Below are 18,836 nucleotides of genomic sequence, written 5' to 3' on the forward strand. Positions count from 1 at the left end.
CTATTAATAAAACATTTTAAAGTTGAATTAGCCAGCAAATTTGCCTAATTATAACTCTGTCAAGATAACCACTTCCTGTTATTTTAAGTTTTTTCATAATTTAAGACATAATACATAAATTTATGAGTAAACTTGGGTTGAATGTGATTGTTTTTTTCTTTGTTACCTCTGAAATCCCATTAAAATGAGAGGAAAAGGAATTAAAAACTACAAATCTACAGGGAGGAAAAAAACAAGGAAATAATTATAGTGTATGAGAAATGTCAACACCATCTGGAAACTGAAAAATAATAAGTGAAAAGTAGCCTAATAAGCCAGAGGAAAAATAAGCCTGACTCTGACATGGGAAATCCAAAAAAGGAGTAAGCGAATTATGTGTCAAGACTTGATAAGTTACAGAAACTTGCAAATTCTCAAGAATTGGATAAACCAGATATCACTGAGTTCAACAGTTTAGGTTGGGCTGAAAGCAAGAGGGTTAGTTGAAAATCTTCATAAGGAGTAGATAGGACCCAATGCCCAAAGTACTCTAACATCCCATTTAGACATCCCAAAAGACCAGAAATCAGAAGATCTCTTTGATTTGGGCAAGATCAATCACAACTGAGAGCAGGGATGAGATGACTTACTGAAAAAGTAATTTTGCTAAAATGTCAGTACTACCCAATGCAATCTACAGATTTAATGCAATCTCAATTAAAATCCCAATGATTTTTTTTAGAAATTAAAAATAAAATCCATCCTAAAATTCATATGGAACCTCAAGGGATCCTGAATAGCCCAAATAATCTTGAAAAAGAAGAATGAATTTGAAAGTCTCACACTTCCAGACTTCAAAACTTATTACAAAACTACAGTAATCAAAACAGTGTAGTGTTGGCATAAAGATAGACATGGAACAAAATAGAGTGTTGGCATAAAGATAGATCAGTGGAACAAAACAGAGATCCCAGAAATAAAACTTTACTTATATGGTCAAATGATTTTTGACAAGGTTACCAAGACCATTCAATGAGGAAAAGGCAGTCTTTTCAACAAACGGTGTTGGGGAAACTGGATATCCACATGCAAAGGAATGGATTTGGTCCCTTACACCACATACAAAAATTAACTCAAAATGGATCAAAGACCTAAATGTAAGACCAAAAAATACAAAATTCCTAAAATAAAATATAAGGGAAAGGTTTCATGACACCAGAAGGTAAGGTAAGGATTGGTAAGGATTTTTTTGGATATGATATCAAAAGTATAAGCAATAAAAGCAAAAACAGATAACTGGACTACATCAAAATTTAAAAACTTCTTTATTTCAAAGGACACACTCAACAAAGTGAAAAGGCAACCTACGAAATGGGAGAAAATATTTTTAAATCACGTATCTGGTAAGAGATTAATATCCAGAATATAGAAAGAACTCCTACAACTCAACAACAACAACAAAAACTGATTAAAAAATGGGCAAAGGACTCGAATAGACATTTCTCCAAAGAAGATATACAAATGGCCACCAAGCTTATAAAAAGATGCTCAACATTACTTATCATCAGGGAAATGCAAATCAAAACCACAGTGAGATATACCACTCACCTCATATCCATCAGGATAGCTGCTATAAAACAACAACAACAGAAGTAACAAGTGTTGGCAAGGATATGAGGAAACTGGAACCCTTGTGCATTGTTGGTAAGAATACAAAAGTCACTGTTGAAAACATTATGATGGTTCCTAAAAAAACTAAAAGCAGAAATACCATATAAGCCTGCAACTCCACTTCTAGATATATAACCAAATGAATTTAAAGCATGTTCTCAAAGAGGTATTTGTATACCCATGTTCACAGTGGCATGATTCATTCACTATAGTCAAAAGGTGGAAGCAACCCAAATAAACATTGGTGAATGAATGGATAAACAAAATATGTTTTATATATGTATGTATATATATATATATACATGCAATATTTAGCTTTAAAAAGGAAGGAAATTATGACACATGCTACAACATATATGAACCTTGAGGACATTATGCTGAAACAAATACTGTGTAATTCTACCTACAAGAGGTATCTTGAGTAGTCAAACTCATAGAATCAGAAAGTAGAATGGTGGAGGCCAGGGGCTGAGAGGAGGGGAAAATGGGGGAGCTTTCGGTATGAAAAAGTTGTAGAGATTGGTTGCACAACAATTTGAATATACTTAACACAACTGAACTGTACAAATAGCTGAGATGGTAAATTTTATGCTATATGTATTTAACCATAATTTTTTACAGTTTTTAATGGAAATGTAATCATAATGCATTACATGGCTCAGCAGTGGACATGTACATACCTATTCATAAAAGTGTAGCATTCATTATTTATTTACATAAAAATTTTGACAACCACATTTGCAAGATAGAGGAAGCTTAGTATGGGGGAGGATGTAAGCAGTTCAAGAGAACAAAATTTTTAACAGGACATCAATAGATAAAGTCAAATTGAAAAATCAGTAGGGTAGCATAAACACAGTATTGAAAAATAAAAGATAAACATCTGTGCTGACATTAGAGTAAAACCCTCTGTTCTATAGTTCAGCTTTCACCTACTCTCTTCTGGGTAATAAAAAAGGTATTTGATCTCCACAGGCTATATTCTCCATGTTGCCATGTCAGTTGAAGACAACGAGTTTGGCCAATGGATAGTACTGTCCAGAAACTGAATGGCAGGAGGAAGAGAAAAGATAGAGTATTTTTTTCCTCCTTCCATGACATAGGTGCCATTTCAAGCAGTGTCTGTGTTTTACCCATGGCTCCAGCTCCCACCAGACAAGCCTCCTCAGTGGTTCCAGATTCTGCTTGGTACTGGGCTGAATAGCACCTCTTTCCTTCACCTCCCAGCCTAGGCTTCCTGATATTGCACATCTTTGATTTGCTCACTAACCTCTACTTGGCTTCTTAGCTTTTCCATTACTAATTACTGCATTAAAGTTCCTCTACTGTGAGAATTTTGTTTATGCCTAGCATATAGCTGAAAAGGTAGCATTCCCATCCCAAGTACAAGAAAAAGATGGATGAACTGCAAATTCATAAAATTTCTTTAGACCACCAAATAGCTGAGATCAAAGGGCAATAAATTAGGAAAGGCAAGATCTTCAAGGAGACGGAAGCATCGGCTTGCTTGTGGCAAAGTATAGGAGAAGGAGACACTGGACACCATACAAGTGGGCAAGAAGAATTCAGCTAAAATTCTTAACAATTTACTTAAGGGCCAGCATGGACTAGTGTGGTATCATAGAACCCCTGGGAGTTTCAGACATAAGTGGACTTCATGTTCACTTGCAGTGCTTCTACACAGACCTCCAAAGGGTGCTCATGAGAAAGATTAGGCAGGGTGAGAGACAAGAGATGGCTTCCCTCAGTTGAATGGAAAAGGCACAAAGCTCACTTGAACTCTTTTTCTCTGTGGAAGTCACTGGGGGAAGGGCAACAAACCCTGCCACCCCCAGTGGAAGGTGATAAGTAAAGGATGCACATTCTAAATTAGAAAACAACCTCTAAAAACAAACAAAAGAAGGACAGCTAATAGTCAATAATGGAGATAAATGAAATATTATAAAATACTCAATTAACTCCCCAAAAAGAAGGAAAAAGGAACAAAGAACAAAAAAACAGGTGGCTTAAATTCAGCCATATCAATAATCACACTAAATATAGATAATCTGAACATTCTAATGAAAAGGCAGAGATTATCAGAATGAATCAAAAGAAATCCACAGATAAAGTAAAAGTATAAAATAAAATATACCATGCAAACATTAACTGTAAGAAACTTGGGGTAGCTACATTAACACAAAACAAAGTAGAGTTCAAGGAATATGAACAGACATAGAGATGAATTTCATAATGATAAAAAGATAAATTCATCAAGAAGACATAGCAATTCTAAATGGGAATGCACATGATAATGCAGATTCAAAATACCTGAAGAAAGCTGACAAAACCTAAAGGAAAAATAGATAAATCCACAAATACAGCTGGAGACCAACAGCTTTCTTTCAGTAACTGATGAAGCAAGTATACCAAAAAAATCAGTAAAGATGAAAAAGACTTGAGAAACACAACAAACTTGACCTAATGGACATCTATAGAATACATCAAAAAATAATAATAAACCTTCTTTTCAAGCACATTCAAAACATTCACCAAAATAGATCATTTTGGGGGCCATAAGATAAGGATTACAATCACAGAGTATGTTCTCTGACCACAAGATAATTAAATTATAAATCAGTAATAGAAAGACAGAAGGAAAATCCCCAAATACCTGGAAATTAAACAACATAGTTCTTAATAACACATAGTTTAAAGAAGAAATCAAAAAGAAAGTTAGAAAAGATTTCAAACCAAAGTTCAATCAAGGATAAGGCTGAAACAGAGGTTAGAGGGAAATTCATAGCTTAAGATGCTTGTGTTAGAGAAGACCTAAACATATCAGTAAAAATTATAAAAGTTCTAGAAGAAAACACAGAAAAAACGTTTACATGTTTGATACAAGCAAAAATTTTTAGGTAGCACATGAAAAGAATAAACCATAAGAAATAATAATAATAAAGTAGACTTCATCAAAATTACAAACTTCTGTTCTCTAAACACACCATTAAGAAAACAGACTGGGAGAAAATATTTGCAATAAGTAATGTTTAATTTTATGTGTCAACTTGATTGGGCTAAGGGATGTCCAGATAGCTGATAAAACATTATTTCTGTGTGTGTCTGTGGGGGGCATTTCCAGATGAGATTAGCATTTGAACTGGTGAAATGAATAAAGCAGATGAACCCTTTCCAATTCTTTGTCCATGCAAAGAATTGTACAAGAATGTTCACAGAAGCTCCATTCATAATAGCTGAAAACTGAGAAAAATCCAGAAATGTCCATGTGTTGGTGAACAGGTAAGCTGACCTACTCTTGCCCCTGCGCCACTGTGTTCTAATAACTAGTTTGTAATAAGTTTTAATACCTTGTCTGACAAGTCATCACTCCTTACTACTCTTTCAAATTTTTTTTGTGAATTCATGTATGTTTTCTTCCAAATTAACTTTAGAATATTTTTTTCAATTCACCCTCTACTCCTATTTCAAACTCCCATGAGTCTTAATTTAAAGGGAAAAAAATGAACAATACTGAATCTACCATCCTCACTTTTTCAGGTGCACCTCAAGAAATGATACTGCTCTTATTGGTTATCTAACCTATACCACAGCTTCACTCCCAATATCCCACCTTCAATTTTTCCATTCGTAGAGCTGTATTCCAGAGTTTGGGGCCCTGCAGGTGAAGGGACTTGCTGTCATCACAATGCTTCACCATGTGCTCTGGGCCAGTTCTTCATGGACATGATCAGAATTAGAAAGCAGGATGTTTGCTTCCTTAATTGAATTCAGGGTCAAGCAAGGTGCTAATTGTCAAGGATCTTTCGCACTATGATGGCGACAACCACGAGAACCAAAAAGCTTCACAGAAGGCAAAATGTCCTCGGGACGCAGAGAGGCTGTGTGAGCAAAGGGGAGAGATCTCTTCACATAAGGAAAAAGCAACACGATAAACTGTAACGTTCTATATAAAAATCCTGATTCAATGTCTTGTATCTTCTTTCTAACAAACCCCAAGGCCTGGAAATTTGCTGAACCTGGTGCTTGGGTGACTGAGTCCAATTCACTTCACTGCTCTTGCAACTGCAAGGTTTAGAACACCTGGAGCTTGTATTTTGTAACCATATTCCTCACATTACCTACTACGTGGTAATTCTTTTTTAGCTAAGAGTAGTACATGCTGAAGAAACTAAACAGAGAAATTAATGTAGAAATGAATGGTGGGGCAGCTCTCTATTCAATATTTTACTGTTAATTATAAATTTGCTGCATAATTTCAGTTCCTAAGGAAGCTTAAATTTTGTTCTAATTATGGGAGACGAGTGGTGTGTATCAGAAGCAGCTGCTGCAGAGAGAGTTTTTGCTAACAGTCATTTCCAAATTATATACACATAAATGATTCAGCTTTTTCTTTTCACTTCAACTTTGATGTGTGTGGGTTTGTAATTTCTTCACATACAATGTAAAGAGAACTCAGTTAATCTCTCAAGATTTTATCATGCCTAGTCACTTCATTTTCTCTAATCTATGAATAGCTGTGCAAGATAACCCAGCTTAAAATCACTTTTTAAAATACAGGCATAGAAGGAAGGATAGAGAAGGGAAAAAGGGACTGAGGGAGAGGAAAGAGGGAAGAAAAAAGATGAAAAAGGAAACAAGGAAGGGATAAAAAAAGATGACTAGAGGAATGGAAAGAAGTTTGGACAGAGAGTAGACTACTAGAAGAGTACAGAAGGAAGAGAAAAATGCAACTTCCTGGGTTGTTTCTGCATTAAAACAACACATATTGACCTAACAATGAAGTGTTAACTAAAATGTTATAGCTTGCAGTTAGACTTTCCAGGACCATTCCTGATTTCCTGTCCCCTAGTAACTGTGAGGCCTTAGACAAATTATTTTCCAAGCCTTAGATGCCCCATCTGTAAAATGGAGTTAATGGTAATACCTGCCACCTAAGTCTGACATCAGCGAGAGGAAAGTAAGAAATATAATGGGATACCATCACACCTAGCAGATATGCAAAAATGTTATTACCCAATAATAGCAAGTGTTGTTGAGGAGGTCAGGAAAAAAAAATTCTCATATAGTTGATGGGAATATAAAGTGGAGAGCAATTTAACAAGAGGAAAAGTTGGAAATGCACAAACTCTGACTCAGCTATTCCTCTCCTAGGATGTCCCCTAGAAAAACTCTTGTACATGTGAACAAAGAGACACGTACAAGAATGTTTACCACTGCATTATTTATAATTGCCCAAAATAGAAAAACTCCAACATCCCTTAACAGAAAAATTGATAAATGATAATATATCCATATAGTAGTGAAAATGGATGGTGTAGAGCCACTTGTATCAATTTAGATGATTTTCTTGCACAAATTGTTAAGTAAGAAAAAAAAGAATCAAGTTTCAGGTTTTAGAATGTCAAGGCAGAATCATAATGGAATCAGAAGAGGAATGAATTTCACCCAGGAGCCTGAATATGAAGCTGGATACAATAACTAATGTAATCTTGGTCATACATAAGATAGAAATTTTTTTTAATATTAGGATGAGGCATTTAAAATTCCACATGAAAATCCATGTGTGATATGGGAGGAGGGAAGTGAGCCTCAAAGCAGTAGAATGTGGTATTCGTTCTTTTTGTCTGCCCAGCATCCCTATCCTTTAATTTGTTAACCATAATTTTTGTTTCTGTCAATCATAATCCCCCTTGAACCTCTATCTCTGACCAGTGACTGAACGTAAAATCCAATCTAAATCAGACACCCTCTGTCTCCTAGGAGTTTGAGCCTCGGGTGGAATTGCAAAAAGATACAAAGTGACGCCAATATCCCCCAAGAGCGCACGACTGATCTGGTCACAGGCTGATTACACTGGACTTTCTCTTTCTAAAAGGAGTAGCAATTTAAAATCACTATAATTGACACTTATTTTGGATCTGGATTTGCCATGCCTGCCTGCTATGCTTTGCCAGTGAAACCATCCATGGTCTTACTCACCATCATGGTGTCCCATAAAATGTTGCTTCTGGTCAAGGAACTCCACCTACAAGGGAGGAGAGGCAATGGGACTCAGTATTCTATACTCCACGTTGATGGTGGTTAATTCTGCATTACAGGATATAACCTGCAGAACACTGCTGTGGAGCCGTGCAGAGCTAGATGCAGCTGGATTTGGAAATGTAGCAGTAACTGAAGAGATTTGGCCTATCTTTGGGAAGGCACATGCATGCTTTCAGGTGTATGAAGAAAAGAGTTGCATTAAGTGTTTTTCCTTTCTTTCCTTCTCTTTATCAGAAGTAAACATGGGAAGTAAAGTGTGCTTTGATATTGGGCAGCCAATAAAATGGATTGTAGTCAAGCTTTTTTGGCTGCTGAACATTATCCCCTTCCCAGTGGGTCTCAGTGGGAGGCACATCACCTAGAGCATTTAGCTTCGGGGAAGGGAATCAGATGCTGAAACTGAAATTTTGGATGTGAAGCTAGAGATGCAGTGGTGAAATTTAGGTGGTGACAATGGCAACAACACACTCTAAAATCTAAGGCCAGCAAAAGTTGGAAAGAGTCACTACTTACATTAATTCTGTCATGGACCCTATGGTGATGTCTTCAAATTATCTGGCCTAGGATTGATACATGTCACTTTCCAAAACTAGGCATAACTACATCTGGTATTTTTCAAAAAAGCACTTGATTGTAGAATAGTAACTGCACAACATGCGGCCCATTCTCCCTGTAAGCTGCCATGCTTTTTATATGCACTCGACTATGAGGGAGCCTCAGGCATAATACTTTAAGCTGAGCCCAGAGGCTGAGCTGTACGTGACTCTCATAGCCCTCCTGGCTACAGTTTAGCAACTCTGACCCCCGCACTCCCTGAGTTCTGCACCAAAGAACGAGTTATGCAGTCCCTACGGAACTCTCTATCTTATCATGTACATAACCTGCTGTGTGGCGCATTCTCAGGGAAGCTGTCACAGCCACGCTCCAGGGCTTAAGCATCACGGCTTCTCTGGAACTGTCGATGAGGAGACAATCACGGCACAAGGATGGAATCAAAGGCTCACCAATTATCCCAAGAAAAAACATTGTCTCCCCACCCCGACCCATTCCTTGTGTTCAGATTTGGCTGTGGCCAAGGGTCAGAATGTGAGATGCCTGCTGTGGACATTACTACATAATAAAAGGTAAAATTTTTACATTTTGATTCAGCAACTTTGACTCTATGCTTGAAAACAGCTGCATCATGATGGCATCATCAAAACGCCCCTGGGGTCCAAATAGCTGAGCCAAAACCATAGGTGAAGCCCTCTGCTTCACTTCCGTGTCTGTATGGCTCATGAACGTTGTGGGTGGCACGTCGGTTAGAAGCAGTCTCCTTGGATCCGCTTTCTGCTTTGCAGTGGCCTCAATGCCTTAAGTTACCCTTGGGGAGGGCAATGTCAGGGACTTTCTCCTTCCCAAACTGGCTTGCCACTTGAAGGAGGAGATGATCCTTGCTGTCTAGTGACCCACATAGGGATGCCACTGTGGTTGCTTATTGACAACAGGTGTGTGGTAGGGTGGAAACTGAGGGCCCCCAACTCTAATTCCTTACTCCCACATCAGAGGGAAGACCTCACCAAGGGGCTGCGGTTGGAACAGAGCGGGTGTTGGGAGACTGTCTGAGTGTTTGCTTCTTTCCTAACTCTCTCACAGCCCTCTTCCTTTAACCTTTCCTCCTCTGCTAGCCCTGCTCCAGCCTCTGCCAGCTTCTCCCCTGGGGTCTACCACAATGCCCCATGAAAACAGTCAAGTCTCAATCCTTATCATTTCTCTCCAAGTCTTGCAGATTCTAGAACTCCAGGTGTTTAATGCCAGAAGGTTTCTACTGTGCACTGCTCGGCCAAGGGGAAGGGTGGGTTCTGTTGGCTCTGGGCTCGGGGAGGGGAGAGTGAGAGATGGAAGGTATCCTCTACTTTGGGCTCTAACACATTCCCTCTAAAAGGCTCTGAAACATTAAACACATTTTGTCATCATAACAATTAATTTTCACCCATAAACCCATATGATAAATTCATAGCATAACTTTGATGTTATTTTACACTAAAAAATATCACAGCCTTATTATGACTAGAATATTTGATCCTTCTTGTGCTGGGTTACATGACAAAGCATCCTACCTTAACTGACGATAAAACCTGCCACGCTCAAATTGACTCTGTTACTTGATTTCCCTCCTAACTATGGGAGATAAGTGATGAGTATCTTTTGCCCCACTACACATGTTATGGCTGTCTGACTGACCATGACTTTTTGATGAGCTATTATAAATGTCAAATTTGGTAAAATGGTAAAAGGTGCTGCTGGAAGTATGCATATGAAGTGAACATTCACAATTTTATCGTGGGTTATCATATAAGAAATCACCTGAATGGGCTGCTGTCTCACCCCCAGTATTTTCACATTTGCCAATGAGGAGCTGGTGTTCTCTACGATTTTATATGTGCCAGTCTGCTTTCCATCCCCTGACCTCCTACATGATTTTTTTCTAATTCTTATACATTAAGGTTCACTTTTTGTGCTGCAAAAGTTCTGTGAGTTTTGACGAATGCACAATGGCATGTATCCACTATTACAGTACCACACAGAATAGTTTCACCACCCTAGCATCTCCTGCTCTTCACCTGTTCACCCCTCACTCCTCCTTTGAATCCATGGCAACCACTAATCTTTTCACTCTCTGTATAGTTTTGCCTTTTCAAACTGTCATGTAGTTGGAATTAATATAGGATGTAGCATTTTCAGACTGGCTTCTTTCACTTGACAATATGCATTTACTTTTCCTCCGTGTCTTTTTTATGGCTTACTCCTTAATAGCCCATTTCTTTCCATCACTGAATAATATTCTATTGTTTGAATATACCACCATTTGTTTATCCATTTATATATTGAAGGACATCTTAGATGCACACAGCTTTTAGAGACTATGAATAGAGCTGTTATAAACATTCATATGCAGGGTTTTGTATGGACAGAAATTTTCAACTCATTTGGAGAAACATCTGAGAGAGTGATTTTTGGACTATATAGTAAGACTATGTTTGGCTTTTAAGAAACTACCAAACTGTTTTCCAGTTAACTGGCTGTACCATTTTGCAATACTACCAGCAACAAATGATAGCTGAAAAAACAGATTTTTTTAAACTGCAAGAACAAATAACCTTCAATTACACAGAATCTCATTTCTATAAAACAGCTCTGTCATGAGAATTAGGTAGACACTCAAGTTTCCAAAGTTCATACACTCTTGGGAGTAAATCATGAAATTCAATAACTCTGTGGAGACAGGACTTATGCTTGAGGGAACAGAAGAGTATAATTCTTTGCCTTCCCTGCACAGCAAACACATTCTATGCACATTTACATTCACAGTTTTCAAAAAAACTGCCATAGCAGCATGCGCCTGCCAGCTTCTTACTGTGAAAGGTTACTGGGAGACCTGAGCAAATAAATGTATACTTAATCCCTTGCACACTGATATTTTACCTATTTTAAATGTAAGGAATTTCAGGAATTAAAAAGACTGAATGATTATCTCCAGGAGACTAAACGCAACACAAAGAGAGAAGGGTGTTATAATTATGGCCCTTTACCTGAGCCCTGGGTTCAAAATTTGCCTGTTATATACTAGCCAGGTGCCACTAGGCAAGTTTCTTAATTTCACTGGATCCTGATTTCCTAACTGCAAAATGGGAAAAACAATAGTAATACTCTCCTTATAGGGTAGTTGTAATCAAGCAGTATATAATGACTATCAATGCCCAGCTCCCTTTCTCAATTCAAGACAACTCTGAAGGGTCATCCCAGCTCCAGAGCTCTAAGTAGAATCAGCAGGATCTTCTGTTGCAATTGCATCTTATTTCAACTTTTCCCTCTGCCCAATCCTGCCACCCTCAATCCCTTACAAGTGTTATTTCCAAGAGCTCTTCCTAATGAACTTCTGCACACAAATCTCCATCTAGGGAAATCTGACCAAAGCAGCTGGCATCACCATCATGACCACTATTACTGTTGCTGTTGTTTATTCCAAGCCCCACATCCCTAGCTGTATTTGCGCTGCACCAGTATAGCCCTCAGGCCTTCGTCTGAAGGATGACTTCTTCCCTGTGGACAGAGTGGTCCTCACCCTCCCCAAAGTGATGACCCACCTGAATTGTTCAACCTATTCTTAAGTGTTGGTCACCTCCTGAGCCTAGCTAGTAACGGTGGAGTATGAGGGGCAAGGATGAGCAAAAAGAGCAGGAAAAAAACTTTCAGCTGATGAAAGTTCCCCAGTACAACCTAGGCAAAATCAACAGAATAAAATAGAATGTGAGATTTCAAGAAAGTTTTAATGCAGAAGGCAATTTATCAGAAATAAGTCCCTTACCATGAAAGCTGGGATGACTGGAAGTTAGTTATACAAAGAGAGATTTAATAATAGGCTCCAGAATGGTGGAATTTTCAAAGCTGTGTTGATTTGCACACAGCCAAAGGCCTACAAAAGAACCCCAGAGTATAGAACCCATGCCTTAGAATGGCAGCAACCTTGAGCAGGGAAATAAAATGATACCTAATGGCACTGGGGTCCAAATGGGCGATAAAGAGAAGAAATTGTGTTATTAAATATCAAAGTTCAGTGGTTCCCTTTGCTTCCATTTAGCAATTTACAGAATATACACATATTTGTATATATAAATATGCAGAACAGGTATGTTTTCTTTGAAAACATTCAGAGATATTTATAGTAAACATACCCATGGCTATCCTGTTTTGCATGTTTCCCCAAAAACTATGTGTTCACTCTTCCTGCCAACTTAAAACTTGGATCTTTAAAAGCAGTAATAAAAGGGGCCTCAACACTAATAGTCAACCTGTCAAGAAATTCTTCTTATTAAAACTGGGATCTCAGTGTCTCCTTTCCTGCAGACAGCTTTAATTATCTGATGACTGCAGTTTTCAGAATTATTCTAAACAGCTTTCTGGAATAGTGGCTATGAGGGCACAAACAGCAGGCACCAGGAAAAGCTGTCCAACAAAATGAACATATTTGGTGACCTCTAGGAGTATACCACTTGCAGTGAATCAATTCCAAATGTATAAAACATGCACTCATTTCAAATTTCCATCTCATAGTTCATTACAAAATACACTTATGTTTAAACTACTTACGAACAAAGGAATTACAAGAAAGTGTAGAGACAGATAAGAGATTCAATTAAGCCAGCTCTGCTACTGTTGAATTCACCAAGACACGAAAATTATCCCTTCTCAGTTAGCCCATGTGCTAAAAGCCCAGCTCATAAACTGGGCCATCTCTACTAATGAACTAAACCTACTCTGGCCAAGTTCAAATCTCTCTGTGGAGACCATGGGGAGGATCATGGCTAAGAGCAACCAGATACATAAAAGTTTTGTTCACTGACTCCTAGGGACCTAGCAGAAGTGATGAATGTCCCATTACCTTGAATACCAATGGGGATTGTGAGACAAATGGATAAGGAGATGTGATCCTGAGTTTGAGACCATCCAGAGATTCAGGCAGAATAATGGGTATCTTAAGTGGAAACCAAATTAAGTTCGATGTGACTTAAATTTGAGAGGGAAGGTGCTAAAGACAGAGTGACACACGATAATATTTGGTATCCACCACACAAAAGCCAACCGAGAGAGAATAAATATTTAAGAATTTGTTTGTGACTTTAAAAGAAAAATAGCTAGAAATCTTTAATTCTATGACACCTCTTCCACTGAAGAGGGCAGAACAATTAACACACACATCTAATGCATTCTCACAGTTTGAGTTTCCTAATAATTGAGATTTTTCCAGGGATATGACTCATGATTCACATAAGAGATTTTGAAGGAGTATTTTTAAAAAGGAAAGAAACACTGATAAATCTAATCAGGTCATTTCTGTCCACTGTTTAGTGGGAGAAATACAGCCAGTCTGGAGTCATTGTGACTGCTCTCTGGCCCAACACACCATTAGGACTGGAGTTGAAAAACCTCTTGCTAGAGCCATGTCCCTCATTTGGCAGTAGCCACTGGGAGGTCTGTATTGAGAAGCATTCAGAGATCCAGTGCCAGGTGGGTGTGGAAGGATGCTATGATAGATTTATGTCTCACATGCATAAAGGAACGTAACAAATATCTGACAACAAACTTTCCCTAAGAGGTATTCCTAGAGAAGGCTGTCCGCCCAGAACTGACAGCCTCTCCATGTTGCCAAGCTGCTGACTAGAGCAGATTAGATGGTTATGTCACATTACCCTTACCTGGCTCTCAGAAACTGGGCCAGGACCAACACTAATGTATAGAAGAGAGACATGGGATGATTGGTGTTCAGCTCACCTTGATGCAGGTTGGAGTCTTCAGGCCCCTTCACCTGTCTCATTCCTTCCCAGGGAGCTGGAAGTCTTAGTAAAACTGTTAAGCCGTGAAGATTAATCCTTGTTAACAAAAGAAAAGTTTGCTTGCATTTGGGTACTCCTATTGCAATGAAGGACTTGAGGAAGCTGCTGACACCAAGAGCCCACTACTGCCCATTCAGGATATGACCAGTGGATTCACTTCCTGTGGCTGTAACAATCACCACAAATTGGTGGCTCAAAGCAACACACATTTATTCTCTTAGAGCTTACAGTTCCAGAGGTCGGAAGTCCAAAATCAGTTTCACTGGGCTGATATTAAGGTGTCACAGGGTTGCTCTCCCCTCATTGGCTCTAAGGAAGAACCCATTTCCCTGCCTTTTCTGGCCTCTAGAGCTGCATTCCCTGCCTCATGGCCCTTTCCTTCATCTTCAAAGCCAGCAGAGTAGTGTCTTGCTTTAGCCTTCACACTGCCTTCTTCTGTACTCAAATTTCTCCCTGCCTCCCTCTTAGAAGAACACTAGTGATTACATTTACACCAGATAATCCAGGATAATCACCTCATCTCAACATCCTTAATTTAATCAAATCTGCAAAATCCTTTCTGCCCTATAAAGACAACAAAGGGGAACAAAAGGAATAGAATATGAGTATGATTTTATATGGTTAGAACATCTCTGGACTACACACACAAGTGCAACATAAGTTAACCCTAGAGAAGGTACCTGGGGGCTGAGGGTCAAGGGTATGAGAATCAATTTCCTCTGGATACTCTTCAAATATTTTGAATTTTCTACCATATGACTATTTTACTTCTTTAAAAAATAATGAAAATCACAAACTGGACAACTTGGAAAGGCCAGTCTAGCTCCATAGTTCTTTGTGAAGTCAGCAGACACAGCTCAGCTTCTCTTTCTGTTCAATCTTGCTTTCTTTCATTTTCATCCAGAAGTACTGACCTCAAGGGTGCTCGCTAATAAACACGCTGCCTTCTAAACTTCTTCTCAGGGTGTGCTTCCCAGGGAAGGAATCTTACAGCTACTCTTTCAGCAAATTCATAAAATTTTCAAAAGTAAGATATTTTAGCTGTAATTGGTTAAGATTACTGACTCCACCTCAACTCCTGCTCCTTCCTGCTCCCCATCCCATTGTGTAGTGCTGGAGTGGCAACGGCATTTGGGGTGTGGTTAAGTTTAGTTGGGAATATAACCAATGAGGTTAAAGTCCATTGTTCTTGTCTAAATTACATACATTAACTTGTCCTAATTATAACATCAATACCTATTCATAGCAGAATTTTGCAGAAAATAAAAATCATCTCTGAAACCTCCACTGTTAATAGTTCGGTATATTCCCATACCATCTGACTCCGTTGTCCTTGAACTAACTCCTTGGGACATTCCCAGTTCAGTCCTGTCAAGAAATCTTTACTCAGAAAGTCAGACACAATCTTTAAATACCTGTTTTTTTGGATGAAAAGACCAAGATAACAAAAAATCGAAGTGCTGCATCTACAATCATTCATTAGAGTCAATACTAAACAGTGAGACTTTGGCCTCTTCCTTCTCATCACTGTCTTCCAGTTATCATCGAAGACTTCTTGGTATTCCACATCCAATTAGACACACACAAATTCCTAGTCGGGATCTCAATGATTCATTTGTTACATATGTTGATGGCACATCAATATCTGACCATTTTTCCAAGTCATAAATCAACATCTTCCTTTCCCTAGTCAAAAGCTCCAATGCTATTATACATCATAAATTGGAATACAAATTGATCAATTATTTAGTCTGTCAAATCCCTAAGAGAAAAAGCAAGAATAAGCCTAATGCAATTATTTTTTTATTACCAAGCATGCTTTTGATGGTGAGAAAACTAACAGGTGTTTTTCCTCACTGTTGGTCAATTTGAATCTCACCCACAAAGTAAAATCAACTTTAGTTATTACACAACGAATCAATAACCACAGTGCTGTTACACTTCAGGGTGGATTTTTTTTCTTTATTGACCTAACAGAGACTCATGACCAAGTGGAAGAGTGTTTAATGAGCTTGAAAATGAAGCCATTCATTTGAACTGAAGAGAACAACACATTCTCCTGTCACCTCATATTAACCCACTGTTCCTGTTATGGAGAAAACTAGAGGTACTAATAATGTCGAGGGCCCAGGTACAAACACTCCAAGTGCAGTACCTTTCAGGTCTTCAGCACTGCTGATAAACACTAAGCAAATTTTTCCTCAGTGACTCCTCAGTTTCTAGCCTCTTCACAGATTTCAGTACTGCTGGACCTCCTGAATTACGGTTTTACTCCATCCTGTTTCACTGAGCATAATTCTGATCCAGCTGTTAGGATTTGGATATTCCCAGAACTGGATTCAGACATGAGATAGCAAGCAGTAGCCAGCTATATTAAGCATTAAAACAGTTCTGGGGTAAACCAGAAATATAATGCCACAAACTCGGGTTTCCAGAATCGATCCTTTATATAACTGGCAAAATGTAATTTTGCTGATGTAGAAAAGTCTTGAGTGATGGAAAAAATACTCCTTGCCAGAGTCAACCCATACCCTTTGAGTGTTTTTCTGTGACACACAAGTTACATGGCCCAACAGTCTATCTCAGCAACACTGAGACCAGTCATCTCACAGAAGCAAAGCAGTTGATGAAATTACTGAGCTAAAGAACGCACAGCATAGTGCATTTATTGAGAAGAAAGAAAGTCTGAGTTCTGTAATGTACCTGCCAAGAATTTGTCTGAGTTCTTGTTTATCCAAGAAAACAAGAGAACAAAATGCACAGACAAGTGGGAAAAAATAGCTTTTAAACAGAACAAGACTTCCTCACCAAATTTCTATTACCTCTATCATTAGGAAATTGGTTGTAAGGCTCAATAGGAAAAAACTGGTAGATGAAAGAGAACTTCAAGCTAGTGAGAATTTTTCTGAACAGTCAATATTTGTTTAGAACATTAAAAATATTGTAAGATTATTATTAATAGAAAAATCAGTTCCTTTCTAACCTCAAAAAAAGCTTAAATATTTAAATACTATTGACTTGAAGAGGCCACAGAGGTATCAGGTAGCCTGGGATACTGATACATCTCACTCCAGAGTAGCTATATATCTCTGGATCTTTCCTCTGCCCCATATTTAAACATCCTCTCTCAGTTTTCATCTATAAATGACTAATCCTACAAGCACAATTTCTATACCCGCAATGGGCTCAGATCCTGACTCTGCCACTTTTTTACATGATCTTGGTTAAATTTCCTAACCTCTGTATGCTTCAGTCTCTTCAGCTGTAAAATCTGATAATCATAGTACTACCTCACATGGTTAGTGTGGTGACTAAATGTTCAAATACACGTAAAGTGCTTAGAATGCCTGGGGGACAGTAATCACTCAATAAATTATAATGTTGATCATTATCATAACTTCGGTGAAGATACATGGATTTAATTCAGTATTATTTTACTTGATTTAGGTGTTGCTGTTTTAAAATAGCTTTACTGGGGTATAATTGACATAAAACACACTACACACATTTTAAGCATACAATTTGAGTTCTGACATATATACTCATCTCAGAATCATGACCACAATCAAGATAGTGAACATATTTATCATCTCAAATTTTCCATGTGTTCTTTGGAATTTCCCTCCTGCATCCAAATTGCCCCACCCTAGGCCCCTCCACCACAAGGCAATCACTATTCTGCTGTCACTATAGATTAGTTTGCATTTTCCTCAAATTTTATGTAAATGTAATCATATCATATGCACTCTTTTTTGTCTAGTTTATTTCACTCAGCATTATTAATTTGCAATTAATCCATGTCACCACATGATTCAATAGTTTATTCCTTTCTAATTGCCCGGTAGTATTTCACTGCATGGATATATCACAATTTGTTTATCCATCCACATATTGATGAACATTTAGGATGTTTGTAGTTTTCAACTATTACAAATAAAACTGCTATGAACATTTGTATTCAAGTCTTTGTACAGAAATAGACTTTTATTTTACCTGAATAAATATCTAGGGATAGAATGGCTAGATCACATGCTGGGTAAATATTTAACTTTTTCAGAAACTGCCAAATGGTTTTTCTAAGTGGTTGTTCTATTTTACATTCCCACCAGTACTGTATGAGAGTCCTAATTCCTTCATATCTTTGTCAACACTTGGTATGTTCAGTCTTTTTGATTTTAGCCATTCTACAAGGTATGTAGTTTTATCTCATTGTAATTTAATTTCCATTTCCCAATGATGGTGACCATTTTTTCAGGTACTTATTTGCCATCTGTATGTATTCACTGGTAAAGTGTCTATTCAACTCTTTTGCCCATTTTTCTAATTGGAAAGTTTGTTCTGATTGATTTAGTGTTCTTTATGTATTCTATATACAAGTCCTTTAGCAGAAACATAATTTGTTAAATTTTTCTCACCATGTGTGGTTTATTTTTTCATTCTCTCAACAGTGTTCCTCAAAAAGCAGGTTTCAATTGGGATGAATTTCAACTTATCAATATTTCATTTTGTGAGTCATGCTTTTAGTGTCGTATCTAAGAATATGACCAAAAACTCCAAAGATCTTTCTTTTTTTTCCAGCAGTTTTACAGTATACATTTTATATTTAAGTCTATGATCCCTGATTTTGAGTTAATTTTTGTATATGGTGTGAGGTATGGATTAAAATTCTTTTTTTACATATGAACATCTAATTACTCCAATACTATTTTTTTTTAAGATTATACTTTCTCCACTGAATTGCCTGAGAACCTTTTTCAAAATTCAATTGTC

The 18,836-nt window shown here is 37.8% G+C and overlaps 1 protein-coding gene across 12 annotated transcripts in view; it reads right to left on the minus strand.

The window, feature by feature from the left end:
- SV2C (synaptic vesicle glycoprotein 2C) overlaps positions 1-18,836 on the minus strand; it is a 394,932-nt gene that overhangs the window by 353,861 nt on the left and 22,235 nt on the right. The window contains exon 2 of one of the 12 annotated variants that reach the window (XM_072958513.1): positions 5,261-5,528. The exons of the other annotated variants lie outside the window; for them this stretch is intronic. The gene's annotated coding sequence lies outside the window, so the exon portion shown is untranslated. The remainder of the gene's footprint in view (positions 1-5,260; positions 5,529-18,836) is intronic. 12 annotated transcript variants of the gene reach the window in all.

This window comes from Vicugna pacos, chromosome 3 (genome assembly GCF_048564905.1).
Source record: "Vicugna pacos chromosome 3, VicPac4, whole genome shotgun sequence".
In the NCBI taxonomy this organism is placed as follows: Eukaryota; Metazoa; Chordata; class Mammalia; order Artiodactyla; family Camelidae; genus Vicugna; species Vicugna pacos.